Raw genomic sequence first — 27,026 nt, forward strand, 5'->3', positions numbered from 1 at the left:
CATCTTGTAATCATTCATTTCATTTCATTCATTCATTCATTCATTCATCTTATCTGTAGCACCTTTTATAACATCTTATAAATAGTAGATACTAAATTAGCACTTGTTGAATTTCAATTCAGTGCAAGTTAAAATATTAATGGTTGATAGTATCTTTTCATGCTTCCTCCCCTACAATATTTTTTTTCTTTTTGATAGGAGTTTTCAATGCCTTAACTCAAAACAGTGAGAACTCCAAACAGTGTGGAATACTGGGAGGGAAAGTTAGAGTCACTTAAGACACTCATAGTAGTTGAAAATCTATTTCTTTTATGTTGCGTAAAATTGGACTGGTTTGAAAGTATTCTCAAGTTCTCTAACTCCTGGCAAAGCACTCCATATTAGAACAGGTACTGGTATAATAAGAAACAAGAAATTTTCACTTGGAATACATTGAGCAATTTTGGGCTGAAGATTAAATGTAAGGAAAGAGTAGGGATACAGCATCTTCTGAGACAGGAAGGAAGAAAGATCAATAATGATTAGAAGTTTAGCAGAGTGATGAAGGCCAGTTGAAAGAGCTGATGATGAACTAAACAAACTTCTGTAAGTCTGAAGGATGAGATTTATTTGGGGACTTAAGAGAGGAGTAAGGGTCTTTACAATAAACATGAAGTGTACATAGCAGGTGCCTAATGAATTCTTATTCACTAAAGCCCAAAGGTATAAAGTGACTTGCTCAGGGCAGCTAGGTGGCACAGTGGATAGAGCACTGGCCCTGGATTCAGAAGGACCTGAGCTCAAATCCAGCCTCAGACACTTAACACTTACTAGCTGTGTGACCCTGGGAAAGTCACTTAACCCCAATTGCCTTGTAAAAAACCAAAATAAATAAATTGACTTGCTCATTACTTCAGCTATGTCAAGAATTATGTGACTAAGACTTTGACCTGAGATGAAAATATGGGGGAGCATGCTTCTTCCCCCTTCTTCCCCTCCAGTGTACTTCAGCCTGCCTATCCCTTTACCTCCTAGAAGACTGTGCTTATCTCTTGCCAACCTTGGGATCCCTACACTGGGGAACCTGTCTCCTAAAGCCACCTTCCTAGCACACCAAATCTGTTCCCAGGAACATGAGTTAAGGAACAATAGAATGGACACACCAAGGGACAGATTAAACCCCCTCTCTGTGAATCTTATTGCACTGAACCAGGGAGGGAGGGGGATGCAGACCACTGAGCTATAACATTTCCCAGTGCCACAGCAGCATGGAAAATAAGAAAAAGAGGGAAGATTTGAATTCAGGTCTTCTGACCCAAATTCATTGCTTTTTCCACTTCATAATGCTAAAATGGCATATTTTCTTCCTTAAATTCTTTTTTTTTACCCAGAATTCCAAATATTTATATTAATCCTTTTCAAATGTCATGTTCTATAATAAAACATAACCTGATTGTTGTTCTATATAATATACCATAGAATGAACTCCAAGTAATAGGGTTGTATAATTCCTCAAGTACATTATCTATAGGATAAATTAGTGACGTGTAATTAGTATTTCCCATCAAAAGAAAAATTTCACCTCCTTTAGCTTTTGTCACTTTCTTGATTAGTATTTCTCAATAATTTTTTCTATATTGGAAAGAAAATAGCTGCCTAGATTAAGTCTTGATCTAAGAGGTCCAGCTGTAGATGCTATTATCTCCCAAATTAAGTCCCAAATCCGATGGAGGAAGATCAATGAGAAAGATAACCTTATTCAGCAAGTTAATATGACTTTTTAATTTTTAATTTAATTTAATTTTCAGACCAAAAAAGTCTGATTTGATAGTCTGGCTTTCAGTAATGTGTGTAGAGTATGCATTTGGAAAGAGAGACATCTTTGGAGACTATACAATGATTTTCCTCATGCTCACAAGTCCAAGTGTGAATGGCAATATTCCTCCAAAATATAGATTGCTTGAATTTCACAATAACTTTCCAATTCACTAACGTCTTATAATTTTTAACCAACCCTTGTCCACTAATTTCACTCCCCTATCCAATATTTTTGTCTGCAAGCCCAGCTGTCAGTCAGTTTGAAAGCACTTTTTTGGGGGATGTCTAGAGACCCAGAAAAGGTTCTTGGCTATGAATGACAAATGAGTAGAAAATATGAGTCTCTGCTCTTCAGTTGCATGGAGTCTAAGGAATAGTTACTGCTTTGTAACTGAGGAAGAATTGCTACCACAGAATGATGTATAAGCCAGTGACCAACTTATGGGTGATGAACCTCTTTGTACATGTCTAGCCTGGTTCTCAGATAGCAGACATGGTCTTTTGCTGAGAACATTCTCAAAAACTTTCTGTCTTGCTAGAAACTGCCAGAATTTGTGTTTTTACTAATGTAGTCAGAAAGAGATTGAACATATATACAAACAGTATAAACTTTCAAAATAGCTAGGGGGGGGCATGTCTGTAGAAAGTTTTGTCTAAAATGCAATTAAATCAGATATTTTCAGAAATTTATATAAATGAAACTGGGAGAACAAACACAGGAGAATTGGAACAGATTTGTCAGTGTTTTATTCAGTAAGTTATTTTGTCGTTGATGAGAGCAGAGCTACCACATTTGAACTCTAACCCCTCAGTCCCCATTGCATTATATAAGGGAGTACAAATAACAATAAAGATAAAGGTGAAAAGAACAGCTAAACCAGACTAAGTACAAACAGAAAAAAAACTTTTGATGTAACTTGGAGAATTTTGAAAACATTGAGTGATAATTTTCAAGATATATGAAAAAAGTAACGATATTAAACAATTGGAAAGCTCTCAGAGAAGACAACGGGGGGTGGGGAAGCATATGAGAAGACCTTAATAACAACTTGCTACCTTCTCAGCTTTATACAGTGTTGATGAAGATGATCTACACATATATACAGGGTACCCATCATGAAAATATAAGTATCTTTCACAAACAATTTTCTATAATATCACAATTTCATGTAACACCTTTGACTGAAAAGTGTAGTAAATATGAGCCCACTGTGTTTATTGTTAGATGATCATTAATTAAAAGCATTTATTTTGTACATCAAAACACAGTTTAAAGACCCTACTTCATCAAGGTATTGCCCATGTATATCTTAAGATCATCCAAGATTCCATAAGAGTTGAAACCACAACTTTAGGGGTTTTTATTTTTGTTTTTGTTTTTCATCATCTGATATTAATTTAATCATAAAACACAGAGATTTATGTTTACTAGAGCTGTTCTCTACCATCATGGGGTAGATTCTACTCAGAGTCCCTTTAGAATAGTGATCCCTTGCAGATGGCAAGGCCCCATAAATACTCCTGTTTGAGTAAAACATTTTACTCATTTCACCAAGACCCAGAAAACTACAAAGTGCCTATGCGATGGCTCAGAATAGAATCAAGTCACAAAGTAAAACCCAAACAGCTAAATAATACTTCTTGTCCAGACTTTAATATTCAGTTGGCTAGATAATTTTCTTAGTTAATCCATGACTAATTTTACTAATATGGCTAACACTGAAGATGGGCAATAACTTTGGTAGAGAATTGAATAGAAGAAATACAGTGAGCTGGATTTCACTTGAGAAATTGTGTAACGTGTTAAAACAATTCCAATTTATTCCCTAGTACAAAAACCCACTTTTAAAAATACTAATGTTCTTTTAGTGATGCTTTTTGGGAGCAAACCATGGAATGCTACAGTCTTTGAACAATCAAAATTGTGGATGACCCAAGGAACAGTGAAGAGAAACAGTGGATGTAAGTAGACCGCAATATATTACCAATAGTGACTTGCATGCAAATAATGGTATAAAATAATGATCCACAGAAAGCAGGTGAGATGATCATGCAACAAGAGAAAGGAATACTCAATAGTTATTTCAAGGGCTCCATGGCTTCCCCAAAATGTTTTGTTTTTAATGGGAGAGGAGGAGGAAGATCAAACATTTATTAAGTACCTACTATGCTCCAGGCACTGTGCTACCCATTCTACAAATATTATCTCATTTGACCATCACAATAATCCTGGAAGGTAGGTTCTGTTATTACCTCCATTTTACAGTTGGGGAAACTGAAGTAGACAAAGGTTAAGTGACTTGTCCAGGATCATAGAACTAGTAAGTATCTGAGGCTTGATTTGAATTCATCTCCATGACTCCAGTGGATGGAGTGTCAGGCCTCTCTAGTGAGTTAGGTGGATCTTGACAGAAGGATTAATAGTAGAACATGGATACAAATCACCCAGTCAATAAAAAGGTGTTGATGGATTTCAGTTTCAATCATTAGTGAAATTATCTATATCAATGCAATCACAATGCCAATGAAGAAAGTGAGGAAGCTTTTTTCCTTTAGTGCTATTTATGCCCATGATTCAGAGTTCCTGTCTTTGTCTTCATCCTCCTTGAAATCTCTACAGCAATTGACCCTATAGATTTATTTGTTTCTTAATGCTCTCTTCTGTTTTGGCATCGATGTTAATGAATTTTTCTGATTCTCCTATGAAGAGTGTATCCATTCCTTCCCAGTCTTTCAGTGACTTCTATTATTTTTCCCTTCTCTTCTGTCCTCAGCAATTAGTTGTCTCTTATTCTACTCTATCACTTAATGATCTTCACTCTAATCTTCAAGTAACATTGGAATGAAGAGTGCATACAAATCCATATCTCTGGCCCCCAATTTCTCACTAGACCCACATTTCTAACTGCATGATGGACCTCTCCACTTAGATATTCTATTAATCCTTCAAACATAGAACGTTCAAAATCAGATTCATCATCCATTCTACCACACCTCAACTTTCTGGCCTCTTTATGTAGGGAATGGTACCATTTTTCTAGGTGTGAACTTTCATAACCAAATTTGACTCTTCACTCTAAGTCTTCCCAAGTGTAATGGGGAAAGTACTATTTATGAAGTCAGAGGACCTGGATTTGAATTTTGGCTATGCTACTTATATTGTGATACTTTGAACAAGTAACAACTTTTCTGGAGGTCAGTCATATCATCAAAATGAGGAAGTTTTATTAGATGACCTATAAAATCCCCTGTAGCTTTAAATCTATGATCTTTTCATCCTGTAGTTATTCCTGAGTCTAAAACTCTATCTAATCCAGTCATTTTGCCAAGTCCTGTTGATTCTACCTTTGTAGTATCTTCTTGAAACTGTCCTTTACTTTCCATTCCTACTGACCCAGTTCAGGCCTGAGTAACTTTCATCCTGACTCTTACAATTACCTATTAACCACTCTCCCTTCTCTTCGCCTCCTCAATCTAGTCTCTTGAACAGATAATTAACATTTACTTTTCCTACTGCATATAATATGATCACACTACCCATTGGTTCAAAAGATTTCAGTTTCTCTTCTTTGCTAACTATACAAACTCCCTATCCTAACATTCAATGCCCTCTAAAAACGGACTCTAGCCTACTTTTCTAGTTTTATTTTACACTACTTCCCTTCATGCATTCTATGCTCTAATCAAACCAGACTATTCAATATTCCCCACCCATTCTCACCCTTGTGTTCTTACTCACATTCTTCTCTTTACTTGGGATGCCATCTGCCTCATCTCTCCACCTCGAGGCTCCGCTCCAATGCCACCTCCTTCATAAAGCTTTGCTTGCAATGTGTTGTGACTAAATAAAGCACAGAGATACCAGGAATCATTGCCCTGGAAATTGTGCTCCTTTTTGATCAGCACATGGAACTTGGTAGTAAAAGCACTCTGATAGCATCTGACTTACATATCTGTATATAATATATGATCACCTGATTTCTATATTGGGAAGGAATTTGGACTCCTCAGGATCTCTAAGGTCCCTTCCAACTACATGATTCTCTGAAAATGAGTAACATTATTTTTGACATTACAAATATTCAAATATAGATTATATCTCAACTTTGAAAAGCTTTTCTGCTCAAATCTGTAAGATGCTACTTTTTGGAAAAGACAATTCTAAGTAAAGTAAATTTTTTCAAAAAAAAAAGAGTGAAAAAGTATGATTTTAAATAGTTATAGTAATTTAAACTTCTAGTACTAAAATACATTGTCCTTTCTGTAAATGTAATTAGATGATTTATTATATGAGTTATTATAGACATATTTCTGGATTCCAACAATGCTTTGGTCAAAGTCTCTCAAAATAGCCATGAAGGCCAAATAGGAAAATATTAGCTAGATAATATTACAGTGAGGTGGATTAAAGATCATCCAAATAACTGATCTGAAAGAGTGGTGAGTAAAGGATTCATATCCACCTGAAAGGATGTAGAAATACCACCTTGTCCTTATTCTATCCTACCTGTTTATTAGTGATATAGATGAAGCCTGCTTTTGTGGAAGGCAGAAAGTTGACAGGGATAGCTAAAATGTTGGCCAACAGAAATGGGATTACCAAAGATATTTTTTTGTTTCTTTGTTTTGTTTTGGGTTTTTTTGGTGAGGCAATTGGGGTTAAGTGACTTGCCCAGGGTCACACAGCTAGTGTTAAGTGTCTGAAGTCAGATTTGAACTCAGGTCCTCCTGACTCTGAGGCCAGTGCTCTATCCACTGCCCCACCAGCTGCCCCACCAAAGATCTTAATAAGGCAAAGATGATGAAACAAATCTAATAAGATGAAGTACACTGGGGTAAATGTAAAATTCATACACATGGGTTTTAAAAAATCAGCTGCACAAGAAAAGAATGTGGGGGTATGACTAGATAACATCTGCATAAGCCAAGTGAGGCAAAAAGAAAAAATAAAACAAGACTTAGAAACAAGCTTAGATGGTAGAAACCAGGCAGAGGTGGCATGGAGAGAATAGAGCATGAGGACAAGCTGGGAAGAAAATAGGTTTAAAAGAAAGCCTATAAAATATAAGAATTCCAAATCAGAATTTTCCTTATATTCATTCATTCATTTCATTCAACAATAAAATTATTGAGTAGGTACTTTTAAAGCTCTTCGTAATAGGTTCTTGGGAAGAAAAAAGTTCAGATAAGATTCAGTGCTATCCACACTGAACCTATCGAACTTGCATTCTCAAGGAAGGGTTTAAGATCCAAACAAAGATAACTATAATACCCAACATGACATTATAATTGCTTGAGAAAGACATACAACAAAATAAGTAATGATTACTTAGAATCAGGAAGATTTGAATTCAAATTCAACTGCAGACTTCGACTTGCTGTGTAACCCTGGAGCAAATTATTTAACTCTCTCTGTATCATTTTCTCATCTGTAAAGAAAGGTAATTGGACTCAATTAATGACCTCTAAGTTCCCTTTTAGTTCTAAATCTATGATCTTATGAATTTGGAAGTAAGGGAGCAGTTGATGAAGGCTTCATGGAAGAGGTGGCATCTGAGTTGGGATTTAAAGGATCAATGAAAATTAATTTGCAAATAGGAGGGGAGAGAACTTTACCAGTGTCAAGTACACCATGAAAGAGTTAGGGAAGGACACAATACATCTGAGGAAAAGAGTGTGTATCACTTTAGTGAAAAATCATCAACCTGGGTCTTTCATCAAAAACATAAATGAGATCTTATATTTATTTTGTGGCCTTTGAAAAGATGTTTCTATTACTTTGTAGAGCAGGATGTTCCGTTTTCCAATAAAGTACCTCATAATTCCAAATTAGCATCTTTGTTTTATAGAAAAATAATTTAGTAATGAAAATGTGTGACATTCTTATGTCTGCATAGCAAGTCAGCAATAGGGCCAGCCCAAAGTAGCAACCAGATATTCTAGCTGTTATCAAATATTACTGCCTTCCAGATGCACTTCTCTCTAGGATCATACACCAGCAAGCAGTACTGTGTTATTTCTTTTTTCTTCCCAAACTTAGATGGAATTTATTAGCTTACATACCAAGGTTAATCTACATTAGGTAGCTCCATTCAACCAAAGCATGTAGCTAATGCACAAATGCACCTTCATAAAAACAGGTTTTTAATCACTTAGTAAGAAAATATTGATTCTGTGCCTATTCTGGCCCCCATCACAAGAATTTGGTATATTATAGTCCCAGATAGAAAATGTTCTGGACATATGATCTATTTTCAGATTTTTTCTCTAGCCCCATTTTTATTGGTGGTTGTGGTGCCAAGACTCTCTTTTTTTTAAGGGGAAAGTTATCATAAACAGGGAGGGAAGAAAGTTGCAAATATTAAGCTAGCCAACATGAACATTACAGATAGACAATCAGCCAATTTATAATTGTGTTCCTAATTCTTAGCCTTTAGAAAAGTTTAAAAGGGGGGGGAGATTTAGTATACAAGTATAAAGGAAAGCATATATATGCTTGTTTAGGAGTGGGAGCCAAGCATCGTTTTTGTGTGCATGTGTTCATATTCGCAAAAACACATTACCTAACTGGCAATGTTACCAATCTTGGATATGACTGACAACCAAAAAAAAAAAAAAAAAGCTTAGGATCATAAGGTTTACAGCTGAACAATACCTTAGAAATCACCTAATCTTACCCATCTTCCCTCACAATGCCCCATAATACATAAAGAAGAGAAGCAAATTACACAGTAATACAGCTAGAATTCAAACCCTTTTCCTCTTACTTCTGTCCATTTCTACTACACTACACTCCCATCTACCATTTTTTCCAATCATATTAGAAGAAGCATGTTCTACAGCTCACTTACATAACTTATTAAAGAGACCATTATCATTAAAAACTAACTTTTATATGCCAAACTTGAACTATTTTGATTACCTGGAAGATAATCCATGATGGGGCATTGAACTTGGAGTTAGAATGAGCTGCATTCAATTTCTACCTCAAACACTCACTAGCTGTGTGAACCTGGATAAATCATTTAACCCCTTTCTGCCTAGGTTTTTATTTGTAAAAATGGGGGAGTTCAATGCAAGGCTCCTTCCAAGCTCTAAAATCTTTGTTCTTGAATTCAGCAGACTATAAATAGCAAATTAGAAGATTTAGTCTAACAGTAAGGAAGAAGATAGAAAATGTATAGAAAACAGACAGAAGAACTCAAAAACTCATGGTACATTAGTACCATTTAGTGTAGGACCAAATAGCCCTGAGCCTCATTAGACCCTGAGGACATAGTTATGTGACAAATGTTTAGAAACTGAGGTAGGCATTGGTAGAGATATAAAATTTATATAAAAGTACCATCCCTGCTCTCATAGAATTCACAATCTACTAGAGTAGTGATGTCAATATTGATCTAGAAAACTACAAATTAACATTATCTATGTTAGTTTCCCCATCTGCCAAACGAACTGGAGAAGGAAATGGCAAACTACTCTAGTTTCTTTGCCACACAAACCCCAAATGGGGTCATGAAGAGTTGGACATGACTGAAAACCTGAACAAGAAAAATAACAAAGGTTTTTTATTGGATTCTTATTTATTTCATTGACCAATTCCCAGTAATATTTCAGTCTAGTACTAGTAGCATTTGAAAATTTTGCCAGTCCCTCTGTTACATGAGATAAAGGCTTTCATGATATTCTCTTGTTCTTTTGCTTGTCTCTCTACCTATCTGACCATTCTTCAGTCTCTCTTACTGGCTCCTCATATAGTCCATGTCCCATAAGGGCAGGGTTTCCCCAAGGCTCTCTCCTAGGCCCTCTACTCTTTTCTCTTTATACTTTTTCAGTAACCTCATCTGCTCCCATGGGTTTAATAATCATTTCTATGGCAATGACTCCCAATTCTATATGTCTATCTCTAGTCTGTCCCATGGGCTCCAGTTCTTCATCAGCAATTACCTTTTGGACATCATAAACTACGTCCTAGAGATCTCCCAACCTCAACATATCTAAAACAGAACGCACTCTTTTCCCCAAATGTACCTGTCTTACAAATTTGCCTATTTCTCTTTTAGGCAGCATCATTCTATTAGTCCCGTGGGTTCATAACCTTGATATTAACCTCAACTCATCACTTTCTTATGTCATATATCCAATAAGTTGCCAAACCTAACTATTTTTATCTCTAAAATGTCTCTTACATCTGACACCTCTTCTCTAGTCATAGAGCTACCACTTTAGTTGAGGGCCATGTCACCTCTTGGCTAGATTATTTTAACTTCCTAATTGGTCTTCCTATCTCAATTCTCTCCTTGAACTCCACATTATCCCCCATATAGCTGCTAAAGTTATTTCCTTAATTATAGACCCAACTATGTCACTTCCCTCCTCCATAAATTTCAATGGCTTTTGCCTTGGGAACCAAATATAAACTCCTCTATTTAGTTTTTGAAGCCCTTCTCAACCTGGCCCCAACCAATCTTCCCAGACTCAATGTGCATTTCTCTTTTTCCCATATTCTCTCTGCTCTGTCTCCAGCACTACAATGGCCGTCGCTGGGACATGTCACAAGGCACAAGTTCCCTGGCTTCCCCTGATGCACCTCCCACCCCTGCAGTTTTTTTTAGCCTTTTCACCTCATGCCAACTCCTCCTTACTGGACTCCCCTGACTATCCCTCCTGCCTACTATGCCACCTGTCTTCCTATCCATCCATCTAACTACCTTAAACACTCACACCCTCTCTCTCTCTCACACACACACACACACACACACTCACACTCTCTCTCACACACACACTCACACCCTCTCACACTCACGCTCTCTCTCACACACATACTCACACCCTCTCACACACACACACACTCACACTCTCTCTCTCTCACACACTCTCACACACACACTCACACTCTCTCTCTCTCTCACACACACACACATACACACTCTCTCTCTCTCACACACACCCAAATTCCTCCAGGATATACTATCACTGGAAGCCACAAGTTTGAATCTCCAGAGAAGATCTTGCCAAATCGAATGACTCGCCTCCCACAAAGGACTTCTCCTTCTGATCCCTGATTCTCTGCCTAGATTCATTCCTTAATGTTTAACATAGACCCTTAATGGTTTCCAGCCATGTCCTCCTTCACTCCTTTTGCTGATGAAGAGGTGGCCCTTCTTTCCAAGGGAAAGTCTTTTACATGCACCTTTGCCCAGTCCTCATTCTTCTTGCATTTCTGTAGCCTTTGACAGTACTGACCACCATCTCATACTGGATACTCACTGCTTTCTAGGTTTCTGTGACATTGTTCACTCCCTCCTGCCTCTCTGACTGCTCCTTCTAATGCCGTTAAAGCACACTAACTGTGGATGTCCCCTAAAGCTCTGTCCTGAGCTCTCTTCTTTTTTCCCTTTATATAGTCTCACTTGAGGATTTCATCAGCTCCCATGGATTTAATTATCATACATTTGCAAATGATTCCCATATTTATATATCCAACCCTAGTACTAACATCCTCCCAGTTAGTCAGGTTCACAAATTTAGTCATTCTTGAATCCTCACTCACAGTCACCCAACTTATTCAATCTGTTGTCAGATCTTTTTGTTTCTACTTTCATTCTCGCCATTCACACAGGCACCACCCTAGTTCATGCCCTGATCACTTCTTACATAGACTATTGAAGTAGCCTCCTAATTGGTCTCCCTGACTCTAGATTCTTCCCACTCCAATCCACCTTCCTCTACTCAGCTAACAAAGTGATTTTGCTGAAGTGCAAGTCTGACCACATCTTCCTCCCTCCCCACCACACCCCCCCATTCAATAAACTTCAAAGGCTCCCTATTATAGCCAGGATCAAATATAAAGTCTTCTGTTTAGTACTTAAAGTACTTCATAGCCTGGTCCCTCCTTCTTCCCTTTCCAGTATTCTATCACCTTGGTCTCTTCTATGTCTATGATTCAGATACACTGGCCTTCTTGCTGTTCCACTCCATGTCATGACTCTGTGTCTGAATTGTCTGGAACCCCAGCTCTGGAAAGCTCTACTCCTTTACTGCTGCCCCTTAGCTTCTCTGAACTTCTCTTAAATAGTTTAAACCCTGCCTTTGGTCACAGATCTTTCCCAATCTCCCTGCCATCCTGCTACAACACACACATACTAAACTTACATGTTATAGATGTGTAGTATTCATAAAGAGATTAAGCTCAAATTTGTCAACCCACAAGCTGTGTGGGTAAGTTAAAGAATTGCATGGCATATACATTCCTCTCAATATACCACTTTATTTAGGGCTCATTCTCTGAGCCCACAGTATTGCTTCAAGGTGTTAGAACTCAGTCCACACAGCTGCACCAGTATGTCTCATGCAACAGAGGACTACAAGGCTTTATTGTGTTTGCTACTTTCAGCTGTGCATTCCCACAGTAGGAAAAGCTGGATTAAGACCTAAGGTGGTAAAGCCAACCACATGTGCTTTAGAGGATGCAATTGGACTAAGGAGCTTAAGAGCATCTGTATGTAGTACATGTAATAAACATTTGACATTTGTCAGATGCTTAAAGCTGAATGAATCTGCTGAAAGATTATTTTATATATCCAGTTGTCATTAGTAATAAGATGATTACTTAGAATAGTCAGTATTTGTGGAAATGTTGCTCCTTGCCCACTGCTTGTTCCCTATTATCCAAGATATCTCTTTGTAAATTTAAACTCCAGAAGTAATGAAGGGCATGAGTCTCATCATAACATGGTGTCACTAAAATATCCTCCATAATATCTGCATTTGAAACTATATTTAGCAAACTATATACATAGGACAATGGGATGGGTGGCAAGAAAAATATGAGGTTTTAATCAGATAATTCTTACCCTTATCTCACAGAGCAGCTGATAGTCTAGGAAGGAGGCAAGACATGCATCTTTGGATGTTACTGGGACTGAATGGAAAAGTTGCAAACAGGAATTCAAAATAGGTGGCAGAGCGGTTAAGGCGATGGAATACCAATCCATTGTGCTATGCACACTTGTGTTTGAATCCCATCTTAGTCGATTCCTCTGCCAGCTAGGTGGCACAGTAAATAGAGCAACAGGCCTGGAGTCTTCCTGAGTTAAAATCTGGCTTCAGACACTAGCTGTGTGACCTTGGGCAAGTCATTTAACGCTTTTGCCTTGGTTCCTCATCTGTAAAATGAGCTGAAGAAGGAAATAGCAAACCACTCCAGTATCTTTGCCAAGAAAACATCAAATGGGGTCAAAGAGAGTCATACAGAACGATAAATGACTGAACAACAAGAAAAACAACAAACATAGTGCCTGGCACAATGTAGATAGGTACTTAATAAATGTTTGTTGGTTATTTGTCTGATTCATCATAGAGTCATAGATCTAGAGCTGAAGGAACCTCAGAAGCTAAAGAGAAAGAGAAATGTACATACATTATTTGACTGTGACAAATAGTTTGATGGAGTGGATGAAGTCTTTGTGTAGGGAAGTATTTGGAGTGTAAAGGAGTCAGAAGAGCCTCCATAGGAGAAAGGTCCTTTAGTGTTTCCAAGTGTTGTCAATAGCATGGATTTTACAGAAGCTTTGTGAAGTCTAAATTGGAGGGTATGGGGAGTTAGTTAAAATTTTCTTCCAAAAAACAAACAAAAAATATTTTCTTTCTTATTCCATAGCACTTGATCATACCCAAAAGGACTTTGTAGAATTTACTTGAATTGTTTCTGCCAGAATTGTATAACAAGATAAGAAACAAATCCATCTCGGTTAATATATGTTACACACTCAAAATAACGTAAAGATTCAGTGTTGTCACTATGCTAATCAGAAGCATATTTGGATTTTGATTAGGGATAGTAATAAATCTCTATGGGCTTCATTCTATCCTTGTGAAAAATGGATCCTTGAACTTGATGATTTTTAATATCCTTACCAGCTTTAACATGTTCTGTCATCACTGGAACATCTTACCCATAATTCTCATCAGTTAGTTCAAATACAAAAATAAGTTACTTGCTTCTTGATTTCTTTGTCATCTGTGTGTGTTGAGGGTAGGGATTTCCCCTAGAGTATGTTGTTTATTTTGTCTAAACATCTGAATAGAGCTGCTAGGAATAATTGTCTGTCCTAAATAGGGGCAAATGATAGTAAAATGATAAAAATAAGAGATGTCAATTTATTCCAGCAGTCTTTTGTCACTTTGGATTTGTGGATATGAAGTGGAATATCCATTTCTTCTTGAATTTTTAGCCTATTGATTTAGTATCTGATTCGCTAACTTATGTATTTATTCATATGCGTTTCTGCCTTTTTCTTTCCAAGAGAACTCTTCATCCTTTCTTTTAATTGCGTCCCCTTTCCCCTATGGTGCACTAGCTCTGACAGCAGTATCAGTTGGTGACACTGGGCAACACTATTAGGGCAGGATTCCCCACTGTGTGATTCTCAGTCTTGACTATTATCCTGGAATCTGATATGCTGACTCAGACAAAAGTTGACACAGTTAAAGAAGGTACGGTAACACCTTTCTCAGCTCCTCGGAGGAAAGTCATTACACGTAATTCTAGCACACCCTTCCCTATCAATTAATATATACCTGTTTGGTAGCTGTTGCTGGAAGATGAAAGGCTGTGAAATAAAGGTCAGATACCCCAGCTTCATTGGTAGCTTAGCTTTTTTTAATTATTTAGTGGCATACCTGGAAGAATCTCTGTCTCTCTGGGGGTCTCTGTCTCTCTCTGTCTCTCTGTCTCTATATCTCTCTGTTTCTCTGAGTGTGTGTATCTCTTTCTTTCTCTGTGTGTGTGTGTGTGTGTCTGTCTGTCTCTGTCGCTCCCTCTCACTCTCCCCTCCCTCCTTGCTCTCTCTCTCTCTCTCTCTCTCTCTCTCTCTCTCTCTCTCTCTCTCTCTCTCTCTCTCTGTGTGTGTGTGTTCTATCTCACCCCTATCTTTTCTCTTTCTCTTTCTCTTTCTCCTTCCATTCTTTCAGAAAAGGCATGATAGCACCAGTTATTTAATTTTGATATGTTCTTCTTTGATGGCTAAAATATATAATATTTGCCACAGGAATCATCCATGAAAAAAATAGATAGAGGTTTTAAGTTAAGATCTGGGAATTTTTTTTTTGCTTTTAAGTTTATAAAAACCCTTCTCCCCTGCTTTTTTTTTTTTAACTGGCTATATAGCTAAAGGCTTAGAAAATGTTATATCAGCTGGAATGACAAAGAGGAAGATCTGGTGAGACAGCTGTTGAAGTGGAAAAGAAAAAAAGGAAGGAATCAGGAAAGTAAATAGATGATGTGCACAGAGAAATAAGGCTGCTAAAATGTGACCACCTTCCCATCTAGGTCCTTGTGAGATGTGTATAGGGAAAAGGTGAGGTAACTGAAGTTTTCTTCTGGTTTCTAGGAAACATGAAAGGAACAACATGTTTTAAGTGAAAATCAACTGGTTTTGGAGTCAAAAGACTTGGTATCCAATCCTTCCTCTGACTTTTTCTAGCTACATGACCATGGACCAGTCACTTTAATCCCTCTGAAGTTTACTTTCCTCATCTAAAATACCCAGTCCCTTAATACTTACACTACCTACCTCACAGAGTTCAAGTAAAAAAAAAAGTATTAAATACCTGTTAGATGAAAAGCACTCTACTAGACAATAATGAAAATCCCTGTCTTCAAGGAGCTTTTCTTTTGTTGGAATGGATCTCTGTGAGGAAGGAATTTTGCAAATCTCAAAACATTAACAAAAACTAGATATGAGGAAGCCCAGTCTTATGTTGCTACCTTATACTTTTTCCCATCTCTTTCTTAATATCTTTTTTTTTTGGTTTTTTTGTTTTAGGGGGTTTTTGTTTTTGTTTTTGTTTTTAGTGAGGCAATTGGGGTTAAGTGACTTCCCCAGGGTCACACAGCTAGTAAGTGTTAAGTGTCTGAAGCCAGATTTGAACTCAGGCACTCCTGACTCCAGGGCCAGTGCTCCATCCACTGCGCCACCCAGCTGCCCCTCTTTCTTAATATCTTGACCCCTACTTCCCCAAATAGTCCTAACACATTGCTCTTAAGTTGACAATGTATGTAGGGATGGGAAGGACATAAGGAGACCAAGTACTATGACTACTAATGGAAGGAGCTATGAATGTTTATCATATTAAGAATATGAGTTATCTCTTTGACAATTAGAAATTCACATTTACAGCTCCTCCTGAAAGCATAGGATATATCTATTTGTACAATTGGATAATGTTGGGGTTTTTTTGTTTGTTTTTTTAAGCAGGTTACTTGGCCATACTTTTGCTTGTTCTTCTGTTGAGGGCTGTGGGTATAGGTGCCATAGAATGATAGAAAGAGAGGTGACTCTCGGGTCAAAGGAGCCGAGTTTGAATCACATATGATGATTATAGTCACTTAAACTCCCTATTTCTCAGTTTTCTCAAGTGTAAAATGGAAGGGTTGGACTGGGTAAATTCTAAGGGCTTTTGATTTGTTTTTGTTTTGTTTTGTTTTGTTTTTTAGTGAGGCAATTGGGGTTAAGTGACTTGCCCAGGGTCACACAGCTAGTGAGTATTAAGTGTCTGAGGCCGGATTTGAACTCAGGTACTCCTGACTCCAAGGCCAGTGCTCTATCCACTGCACCACCTAGCTGCCCCCTAAGGGCTTTTTAAACTCTCAATCTGTAATCCTAAATGTTTTTTTCTATATTCACTTATACAGAAACTAATAATATCAGAGTAGCATTTGCTTTGAAGCTGTGTTGTTTAAAATCTTAATGTGTTGTCTAAAAAATCCAATGTGTGGTCACCTTAAATTAGAAGCTTTAACACCAGTCTTTGGGCATTAAGCATTTATTAAAGCATACCAGGTATTCACATGGAGTTCAGAAAGTTAAGAAAAGCCCTATCTAGCCTAGAATTCCAGCCTGGTTGGGTTCTTCCTCAAGTCCTCTGCCACAAGCCTGCTTCAATCATGAACTCTTCTCAAACTGAGTGTGGAAGCTTTTTATAATTCTGGAGCATAGGTGGTCCTTATACACTGCTTCAAGCTGGTTGGTAGGTGTCACCCAAATCCATTGGTTCACTGGACTTGAAGGTGGTCTGGAGTTAAGTTCAAAGTCCTTAGCTTCGGAGAACAATACCTTATTAAGGGCTAGCCAGGTGTGGTAACAATCTAATTAACTTGAAGTAGGCTAATCAGAAGTCAATCACTCTCACTTAATTCAATCAGTTTAGATTAATCTCCAGGTGAGCCTTTGAGTATCTGCCAAAATCCCATTATTTTCTCACAAAGCAGTGTGTGGAAGGGAGAGATATTATCCCTGTACCTCAGTTTCTAGGCAAGACACGGGTTTGGAAAGTACATGGGCTGTGGTCAGCCAAACTGGACTGTTTGCTATTCCCCAACATAAACATGTCATCCCTAACCTCTGTGAATTTGCAGAAGCCTTCAACACTTCCTGGAAGGTACCCCTTTGTATCTGCCTTTCACAACCCCTTTTCATTAAGGCTTAGTTTTGTTGCTTCCATCTCTATTTCTCTTCCTTGATTCCACCATAGCTGTAAGAATTTAACAAAAGCTCAGTGATTTATTGATTTTGCCTTTTAATATATTTCTTTAACTCTCCAATTAACCTTTCCTTTGCCCTTGTTACTGCCTCCCTTCTGTGGTATGTTTATTCATCCCTACAAGAAGAATATAAGTTCTTTGAAGAAAGTGACCATTCCATTTAGTTTCTTATATCCTGAAAAGCCACCACTGTGCTTGGAACATAGTAGGACTGAGTAAATATTTGTTGTATTAAGTATTTGAATTAGTAACAACAAAGCTGATGCATAAGTTACCAGCCAATAGCCAATCAGAAACCACTTATTCACAGCCAGCTTTGATTAAGGAATTTTGTCAGACATCATGGCAAACATGAAGAATTTTTAAATCCAGCAATTTTCCTCAAGTAGTTTAAAGTATACTTAGGTACTAGAAAATATACACATCTTAAAAATAACACAAAAAAAGCATCTAGTTTCAACAAATTCTGTTTGTTGAACAGATAGGTTGGAGGTCACTATGGTGTAGAGTGGGCCATGAAAAGGCTTCACAGAAATCAGAAATATTAAAGGGTAGGATGGAGGCTGATTAAATTGGGCAAAAGACATTCTGGGTTCAGGGGGATGAAATGAGAAGGGAAAAATGCAAAGCATATTGGAAGAATATTGATTGGATCTGAGACTTTATATAGAAAAACAATTGGAGAAAAATCTAGAAAGTTTATATTGAAGTAAGGTTACAGAGTTTTCAAAATCAGTGGAGCTTTATTTTTTTTAAATAAACTGTGGATGAGGCCTCAATTAGGTTTCCAGGTTCACAATAAAAATTTGGCAAATCTAAGACAAATCATTTTATATACTCCTTATGTGGAAATATGATGAAATCACATCCAACCCAATGCATTTCATCAAGTATGCATTAAGAATTTACTGTGTACACAAATATCCCTATAACGAGTTCTGCAGATATAAAGACAGAGTTAAGGACAAGTTCCTGCCTTCAAGGAACTTACATGCTACTGTGGGAATACAACATGGAAACAAATGAAATAAGATAATGGAATTAAATAATTAGTGGCAATGCAAATGTCTATAGAAATAAACATTCTGGAAATAAATGTATTACCTACTTTTAAACTCCTTTTACTATTAAGCATAGGGTCACATTTACTAATTAATGTGCTAATCGCCTGCAGCACACATAGTTTGTGTGTGTGTGTGTTTATCTGAGTATATATAATTTGTGAACCTTGAAGTGCTATGTAAATGTCATAATTATTATCTATAGAGAAAAATAATGGCTACTTCTTATTTTCTCTAGATCTCCTCTAGCTCTAAATCCCATATTCCTATGCAGTGGGCACTCTGAAAGGTTTTGCAAGATGTTTTGGTTTTGGTTTGGTTTTTGTTCGTTTTGGTTGAGTTAATATACACTCTAAAGTGTCTAAAATATTACTGAGAAGTAATTCACTAGCTCAATTTGTGATATACTTTGGGCCCTCATAAGAAAATAGTGAACAAATAGATGATATTTTAATAAACAGTGGCTGGTGATCAATATTAGAAAATCCACTCAGCTAACATGCTTACTTCTATTTTTAATTAAATTTAATTTTCCTAAATGAAGATTTGCCTTCTGTCATTCCTACCTTCTATCATCCTCCCACTAAAGAAGCAAGAGAAACTGTATTCCTTGTTATAAATATAACATCCCCACTTCTAACATAAGAAGTCCCTTTTTATCCCACTCCCCAGGCTTTTGATTTCTAAAACATTTCATTCATCTCTTTGGCTATCTAACTGTCCATCTGGGCTTTGCCATTTAATACATGTGTGACTTAAGGCAAATCACTCTGCAAGTGATGGGGTTCAGTTTCTTCATATGAAAAGTGAGGGCTATGGATTAAAGGATTTCTTGTATACATTAGCTCTAAAATTCTATGATGCTATAATTTATTCAACAAACCATTAACAGGCATTTATTGGGTCAGGCACTATACTAAGTGTGGGGGATGCAAAGAAAGGCAAAAATATGATATGTCATCAATGAGCAAACATTTTTAATAGGCAATATAATGTGAACAATTCTGTATGTACCAGACACATATAGGATAAATTGTAGGTGTATTGTAGGGAAGATATTAGCAGTTGGGGGAGAGATGAGAGGGGAATGGCCTCTTACCGAAGACAGAATTTGTGTAGAGTCTTGATGTTAGCCAGGGACACCAAGAGGAGGAGATGAGGAAGGGGACCATTCCAAATGGATGATAGCCAGTAAAAATTAGTAGAATTGGAAGACAAATCATCTTGTGTTAGGAACAGCAAGGAGGCCAGTGTATGTGAATCCTAGACTATTATGTAAAAGGGAATAAATTGTAAGAAGACTGGAAATTTAGGGAAAGGTCAAATTGTAAGGAGCTTTAAAATCAAAGTGGATTTTATATTTGATCCTGGGGGTAATAGAGAGTCATTGTAATTTATCTAGTAGGGAGAGAGGATGACATGGGAGATCACTTTGGTAACTAGTAAAGGATGAACTAAAATGAGGCAGAGTTGAGACAAGGAGAACAATTAGCAAACAATAGTCCAGGCATGAAGTGATAAAGGCCTCAGGAGAAACCTATGTGAATGGTGGCAGAAAGACATATGAAAGAGATCGTGAAGCAAAAATGACAACACGTGGCCATAGATTGGTAAGTGAGGATGACTTCAAAGTTGGGAACCAGAGTGGCTGGAAGGATTATAGTATCCTTGATAGTAATATGGAATTTCTGAAGAGGGGAGGACTATAGGGAAAAGAGTTCGGTTTTGGATATTTTAAGATTAAGATGTCTACCAAAAATTCAGTTCAAGTTGTCTGATAGGCATTTTATGATGCCAGACTGGAAGTCAGGACTGAGTAAATTGATTTGAGAGTCCTCTGAATAGAGATGATTATTGAATCCACAGGAGCTGATGAAATCACTCAGGAAAGACAAGTAATCAAAGTACCCAAGCATCAGGATATGCTCAAGGTTTGTGGTTGTGACTTGGATAAAGATTCAACAAAGGATACTATGAAGGGGTGGTCAGGCAGGTAGGAAGAGAATGAAATATTTATTGTGACAATCATGCGCAGAACAGAAATATAGGTGCTAAAAGAAACATAAAATACATATAAGACACACTTCTGTCCTCATGGAGTTCAGTCTAGTATAGGGATAAAACAAAAACATAAGTAAATATACTCTACAAGCACATGTGTTAATAGAATGAAAAAGATACAAATCAAAGTGCTAGATGAGGTCCCAAAGAGGAGGGTATTTCATTACCTACTAGTGTGTGATAGTGGGCAGGGAGTTAGGAGATCAGGGTTGAAAAAGTCATGGAGGGGATAGCATTTGATTTATGTTCCAAAGGACAGACAGCAGTTCAACATAACTCAAGAAGGATATATCTATATCTATTTCTATAAACCCTCAAGGAAAAGGGTACAAACCATGAGCCTAAAACCATATACACAATAGGTGCCCAATCAAGATTTGTCAGTTGGATTGGATTAACACTTGGAGGTGTCTGAGGAAAGGGTAAAAAGCCCCATCTCACACATAAAGTGAAATATGTTGTTTCACAGCTGAATGATTTCCTCCCTCCTTCTACTTCATGATTTATAAAAAGATCCCACCCCATCAGACATCTCTTTTAGTGCTCAGTTGCAGCATGCAGAATTTGTCATTTCATTTTTCAGTTGTTTTATCTCTCCCCACTTCCCTACCTCCCAGGTGCCCATCTGAATCAGTCTCTGGATAGTGAATAGAAAACTAAAGAAACAAAAAAACATGAAGTATAACTATTCAAGACAAAGCATTTCTTTAGGCCAGAGCTATTGCCAAATCAGAAGACGTCATCTATCTCATAGCAGTTGAATTCCCAACCCCTGAGTGATGTCACTAGATGGAAGGTGACTTGTTTAACACATCACCACCACCACCACTGACAGTAACACCAGTCCTTTTGTGCCTCTCTCCTCCCATCCACACAGAACACAAAACCTTAAGCCTCTGGGGGCAAGTGAGTGTAAATTCCATAAATGCCCGCTGTCCTCCGCACCCTACAACAAGAACAGCATGCATACAAAATAAGGCATTTTCAGCAAATACATGAAAAGAAGAAAACATGACAGCCCCCAGTTTTAAAAGAAGTTTCAAAGTGAAATGCTCATTATTCCTTCATGCAAGCCCTTTCTGTTAATCTTTAGTTAGATCTCTTTGTCCTCTGACTGATTTAGGTGAGCCCACTTGGTCCTGTTTTCATCAATAGAGAATGCCTCAATGGAATCTATTTTTATAAACAAAGAGGGGATAGAAAGAAAAAGTCCCCTAGGAACAAATAAATTAACTCTCATCAATCAAAATAATACATTCTTCTAGGTTTTCTTCAAAGTTATTTAATACCCCTGAGCTCCTGAATTTATCAGTATTAACATTTACAGACTGTAGGATAGTTTATTACCATTTATTAATTAACACTTCACAATTGTGGACTGCTTTTCATTATCAAAAATGCCACTAGTGATGGTAGGTATTCTGTGAAATTAATGGGTGTTTTGTGCTAAACTCCCTCCTTTTCCCCTATCACATAAACATACTCTTTTCTGCCTGACTTCCCACAAATAATAATCATAATACCATTTATATATCATTTTTGCAAAAGCTGCAAATAAATGATATCATTTGATCATCATCAAGAGCAATTTGAAATAGTTAGAGCAGGTATTATTGTCCCCATTCTACTGATAAGGAAATTGAGCCTCAAAGAATAATGTATAATAAGACTGGAAAGTTAGGTTAGGCCCAGTTGTTAAGGGCTTTGTACATTAAACAGAGGAGGCATTTATAATTGTTTATAGAAGTGATAAAGAGCCAGTGGAGCTTGTTCAATGGAGTTATGTACATGGTCACACTTGTTTGTTTATTTGTTTGTCTGTCTGTCTGTTTGTTTGTGAGACAATGAGAGTTAAGTGACTTGCCCAGGGTCACACAGCTAGTGAGTGTCAAGTGTCTGAGGTCGCATTTGAACTCAGGTCCTGCTGAATCCTGGGCCAGTGCTTTATTCACTGGGCCATCTAGCTGCCCCCACACTTTCTTTTTAGGAAAATAAGTTTGGCAACTTTTAATCATTCCTTAGCCTTCCCTACATTCACTGGGGGGGGGGGGGGGCGGGAGGACTATGGAGATTACTGGCCCTGAATCTACACTATATTCATAGGCTGTAAGTGTTGTGAGTATGACATTATCTCAGCTGGTCAAAATCCCAAACAATCTATGGTTGATTTCATTGAGGTGAGTTAAATAGAAAAGCATCTTGCATGGGATGACTGATTGAAATAAGAAAAGACTCTTTCCTCTACCCATTCCTCCACCAAAAAAAAAAAAAGGTTCTAAATCTGTGTTTCAGACTTTAAGCCTCCAAGTTAGAGGTTCTTAACTTGTTCCATGTTCTTAACTTGTTCCATGCACTTCTATGTGTGTGTGTGTGTGTGTGTGTGTGTGTGTGTGTGTGTGTGTGTGTGTGTGTGTGTGTGTGTGTAAGGTAAGGAGAGGCAGGCAGACAGAGAGAATAAGGGAGAGAACACTGTATTGCAATAGAATTAATTTCTTTTTTAATTCTATATTTTTTACTGTTTGATTATAAAACATTATTCTGGGCTTCACTACGTAAGGTCTCCATGACACCTAAAAAAGTGAAGATCCCCATCTCTAAAGTCTTTGGATGAATGTCAAGAATAAAAATTATTGGACGATCGATAAGTAAAATTAATTATTCCATATGACTTTGGAAGTTTTAGGCTGAGAAGTGGGTTGTAAATATTGGCAATCTATCAACCATACCCCTTACTTACCACATGGCAGTCCTACTTCCCTCCAAAATCTCCTGCTCTTTTTAGATTCCTAGTACTACTTTTTTTTTTTGTGGAGCAATGAGGGTTAAGTGACTTGCCTAGGGTTACCCAGCAAGTAAGTGTCAAGTGTCTCATGCTGGATTTGAACATTTGAACTCAGGTCCTCCTGAATGCAGGGCCAGTGCTTTATCCACTGCGCCACCTAGCTGCCCCCTAGTACTACTTTCTAAGTTCACTGACAACAGTTCTTCAGTTCATCCTTTCCATGTATCAGACAGCAGCTCTTTTAAAATCTCCATTCCTCTTGGGGAGTCATTCAATTACCCTCTTTGTCTGTCAGAAAAGCCACATAATAAGTACAGCAGGAAACTGTGAGGAGTATGTGGGGGGAAGGGAGAAGAGACGAAACTATGCTTTTGCTGTCTCTCCGATATCCTGCGTCCATCAGTATGGTACTTATACCAAGAAACTTGCCAATCATTCCAAAACAAAATGTAATGAAAACTGAGAAAGTGTTAGGAGGGGAAACACCGCCAGACCCTCATTCTGGACAATCAAGGAAGATATGATTTAAACTCCGTCTCTTCACAGTAGGATAGTATATGTAATTTAGATTTATGAGACTTTTGCAAAGTCCAGAAATCTCTTCTATTATACTGAATGTCTAGGGTCATAAATAGGAACAGACTATCCAAATTCGATTTGAAAGCCTAAGCTCCAAGCTCCTATGAGTATTCCAATATGTAGTCTGTATTTAATTACCTTTTGGGTGTGTCTGAAATGTAGTCAATAAAAAATGAAGCGTCAATAGGTATTGTCAATCTTGCCCATAAGCCTTTCAGTAAAAATGGTGCTAAAAGAGACCACTGACCCTCCCTATACCTGCCAACATGGCAACATTTATTTTACCCACTAAAACCCAACTTGGGAATTACCAGCATTTTATGAGGAATTTTTGTATGTAACGGTTAATAAGTTAGTAGCATGTGACAGCATCACTTTTTCCAAGCATCTGATAAACAGATTCCTTTATGAAAACATCCCTAGATGTCAATTTACAGAAACATTCAAATATTGAAAGAAGTTTTATCTCACTTTGTTTTGTTTTGAATAAAGGCTAACTTGTTGTAGTTCTCATTTGGAATCTGATACCTTAACCACCCAACTAAGGGTTCCAAACTCAGTATTTCTATAAATGACTTGTAGGAATATTTGAGCTACTGAATGTTACTTGCCAGGTCTAAGTTGATTTACAGAATGCTTATCATCTTTTTAGTTATGATTTTTCCCCTAGCAGAATCTAGCTTAACACATTTAAGAGAACAGAAGGTGATAGATGTACCCCATTTTAACCAAACCTGAATGAGGAAGTCTAGATTTCCCAAAAATAAATATGAAAGATGATTGATTCTTTATTTTACAAAAGAGTTCTTTACAAAAATTTTTACCATAGTAGTTTTCTAGCTAACGATCTCCCCTGGTGCATTTAGAAATAAGATACATTGGACACAAATTTTATTTGCATGCAAGTTTTCCAAAACTCATCCCCTGTCCAATGTGGCAGTACAGGTGGATTGGAAGTGGACAAAGGAATCCTCTTAGGATTCATTGGACAAGCACTGAATGTTATGCCAAGAGATTAATGTTTGACTTTAGAATTGTATTGCTGTGGGCTTCAGCATGAACTGTTCTTTTTGTGGGGAGGGGCAGATTAATGCAGTGATTGAAGTAATAATATATTGGTGTTGATGATGTTGGACCATCTCAAATGTCCATTAGATTATAATTTGTCATCCCCAGAAGAAGTTCTATGCATTCTTAATACAAACTAATGCAGATGTCACAATAAATTAAATAGTATACATAGGATAAGACCTCAAAAATTATATTTCACATAAATACCAGCTCCTTGTATGTATATAATGATTGAAGTGCTTTCTTCACAATGATTCTGTGAGGGAGACAATACAAGTGGTAGTAGTATGCCCATTTTACCGATGAGGAAAGCAAGGGTCACACAGGCTAAATGGCTTGCCATTTATGTTATACATTTGATAAATAGCAAAACTGACATTTGATGCTAGGTATTCTGACTCCAAGTCCAGTCCACTTTCTTCCATGCTGTTTTAAATTTCTTGGCCATTTAATGACTGTAGTGTCTTTGTAACTATGATGGAGTTCTTTTTATACAGGTTGTGCTTCTTAGAGGTAAGACAGGTAGATAAATATAGATTGTTGCTTAAAGGAGCCCTAAATGAAGTTCCACATCCATTTCCTTGAATCCTTCCACTATTATAGCTTCATTCCTTTGGGTCTTAAAAACTTTTAAAAAATGTTATCACTGAATATTTTAATTATCAGTTAATATCTTATCAGTGATTCTTCAGGGAACAGAAAACAGGCATGAAATAGAAGCTTAAAGGTAAAAGGAGACCTAGGTGGATAGGGGGAGGGAAAACACTAATAGAAGTCAGGGAAGGGATCCTAATAGAGGAAGATGACAGCCAAGAAAAACTTAGTCATATTCCTGACTTTGACCAGGTCACTGCTTCTTTCTGTTGGCATTTTCCTCTTACTGAGACAACAGATGATTTAAAGTAATGATTAGTTGGATTTTTGAAATATTTTAATGCTCTAATGTATACCATGTACTAGGCATGGTGACAAAGAGAATGATACAGGTTCTAATCGATCTCTGTAAAGAATATGCATCTGATATAAGGATATCTCAATCATTCCCAAATTCCCTAGGGATAGCTAGGTGGTGTACTGGGCTTGGAGTGAGAAAGATATGAGTTCAAATTTTACCTGAGATGCTTACTAGCTATGTTACTCTGGCCAAGTCACATAAACTCTGTTTGCCTCAGTTTCCTTGTATATATAGTGCATTTTTGTGCAGGGTAAATGAAATAAAAAATGTAAAGCATTTAGTGCCTGACACATAATATTGTACTATATAAATGCTAGCTATTATTATGTGTGTGTTGTTGGGTTTGATCTGATAATGGATGACTTGGTGCTCAACATTCTGGTGCCTAGTTCTAACTCCTCAATTTAACTGAAACAAAGGCCAGACAATAACCCTTGTTGCTTAAACTATATTCAAAGCACTTCTAGCTTCTTATTACTCTTTCGAGCTTATGCTCTGAGGTCATAGCTTTTGAAACGTTCCATAGAAGTTATACAAGTGCATAAACTTTAGAAAAATACTCATGATTGACAATGAAATGAGTCCTTGATTAAAGAGGAGGAAGGGAACAACTGGGTAACAGTAAGGTGAAGTGGAAGGAGCTTGTAGTCATGGGCCCTTAGGTAGAATTCCAACTCTACCACTTATTCTACCTGTGTGACTAGGTCAAAACATTTAAACCTCCTGGATCTCAATTTCCTCATATTTGAAAAGACAGTGGTTTTAGCTAGTGACCTCCAAGGTTATTTCCATCTCTGGAGCTATAATCCTATAAATCCATGTTTAAAATAATCCTCATAGCACTTTCAGAGGTCCCAATGCTCTGCCCAACAGCCCTATCTTTTCAAAACTAATATGCTCTCAGTGTTTCTATATGAATGCAAACAGAGAATACCTAGATCTCTAAAGAATCAAGATGCCTGGTGATCCAAAGGAACATGGAGAGATATATGATAAATGTAAATAAGCTCTGATTTATTATCAACAATGATTTTCAAATGAGTAATGGAAAAAGTCATCAAGTACGAGTAAGATAAAAAAAATTATATTAATGGAGCTGGGGACAAATCAGAGAATTTGAGATTTTGAAAGGGACTTCAGTTGTAATATAATCCAACCCATAAAAAAGAAATT

At 37.2% G+C, this 27,026-nt stretch overlaps 1 protein-coding gene across 1 annotated transcript in view; it reads left to right on the top strand.

Moving 5' to 3' along the window:
* MYT1L (myelin transcription factor 1 like) overlaps nucleotides 1-27,026 on the top strand; it is a 730,598-nt gene that overhangs the window by 93,068 nt on the left and 610,504 nt on the right. Inside the window, exon 4 of the mRNA XM_043981893.1 lies at nucleotides 3,667-3,759. The gene's annotated coding sequence lies outside the window, so the exon portion shown is untranslated. The remainder of the gene's footprint in view (nucleotides 1-3,666; nucleotides 3,760-27,026) is intronic.

This window comes from Dromiciops gliroides, chromosome 2 (assembly GCF_019393635.1).
Source record: "Dromiciops gliroides isolate mDroGli1 chromosome 2, mDroGli1.pri, whole genome shotgun sequence".
Classification (NCBI taxonomy): domain Eukaryota; kingdom Metazoa; phylum Chordata; class Mammalia; order Microbiotheria; family Microbiotheriidae; genus Dromiciops; species Dromiciops gliroides.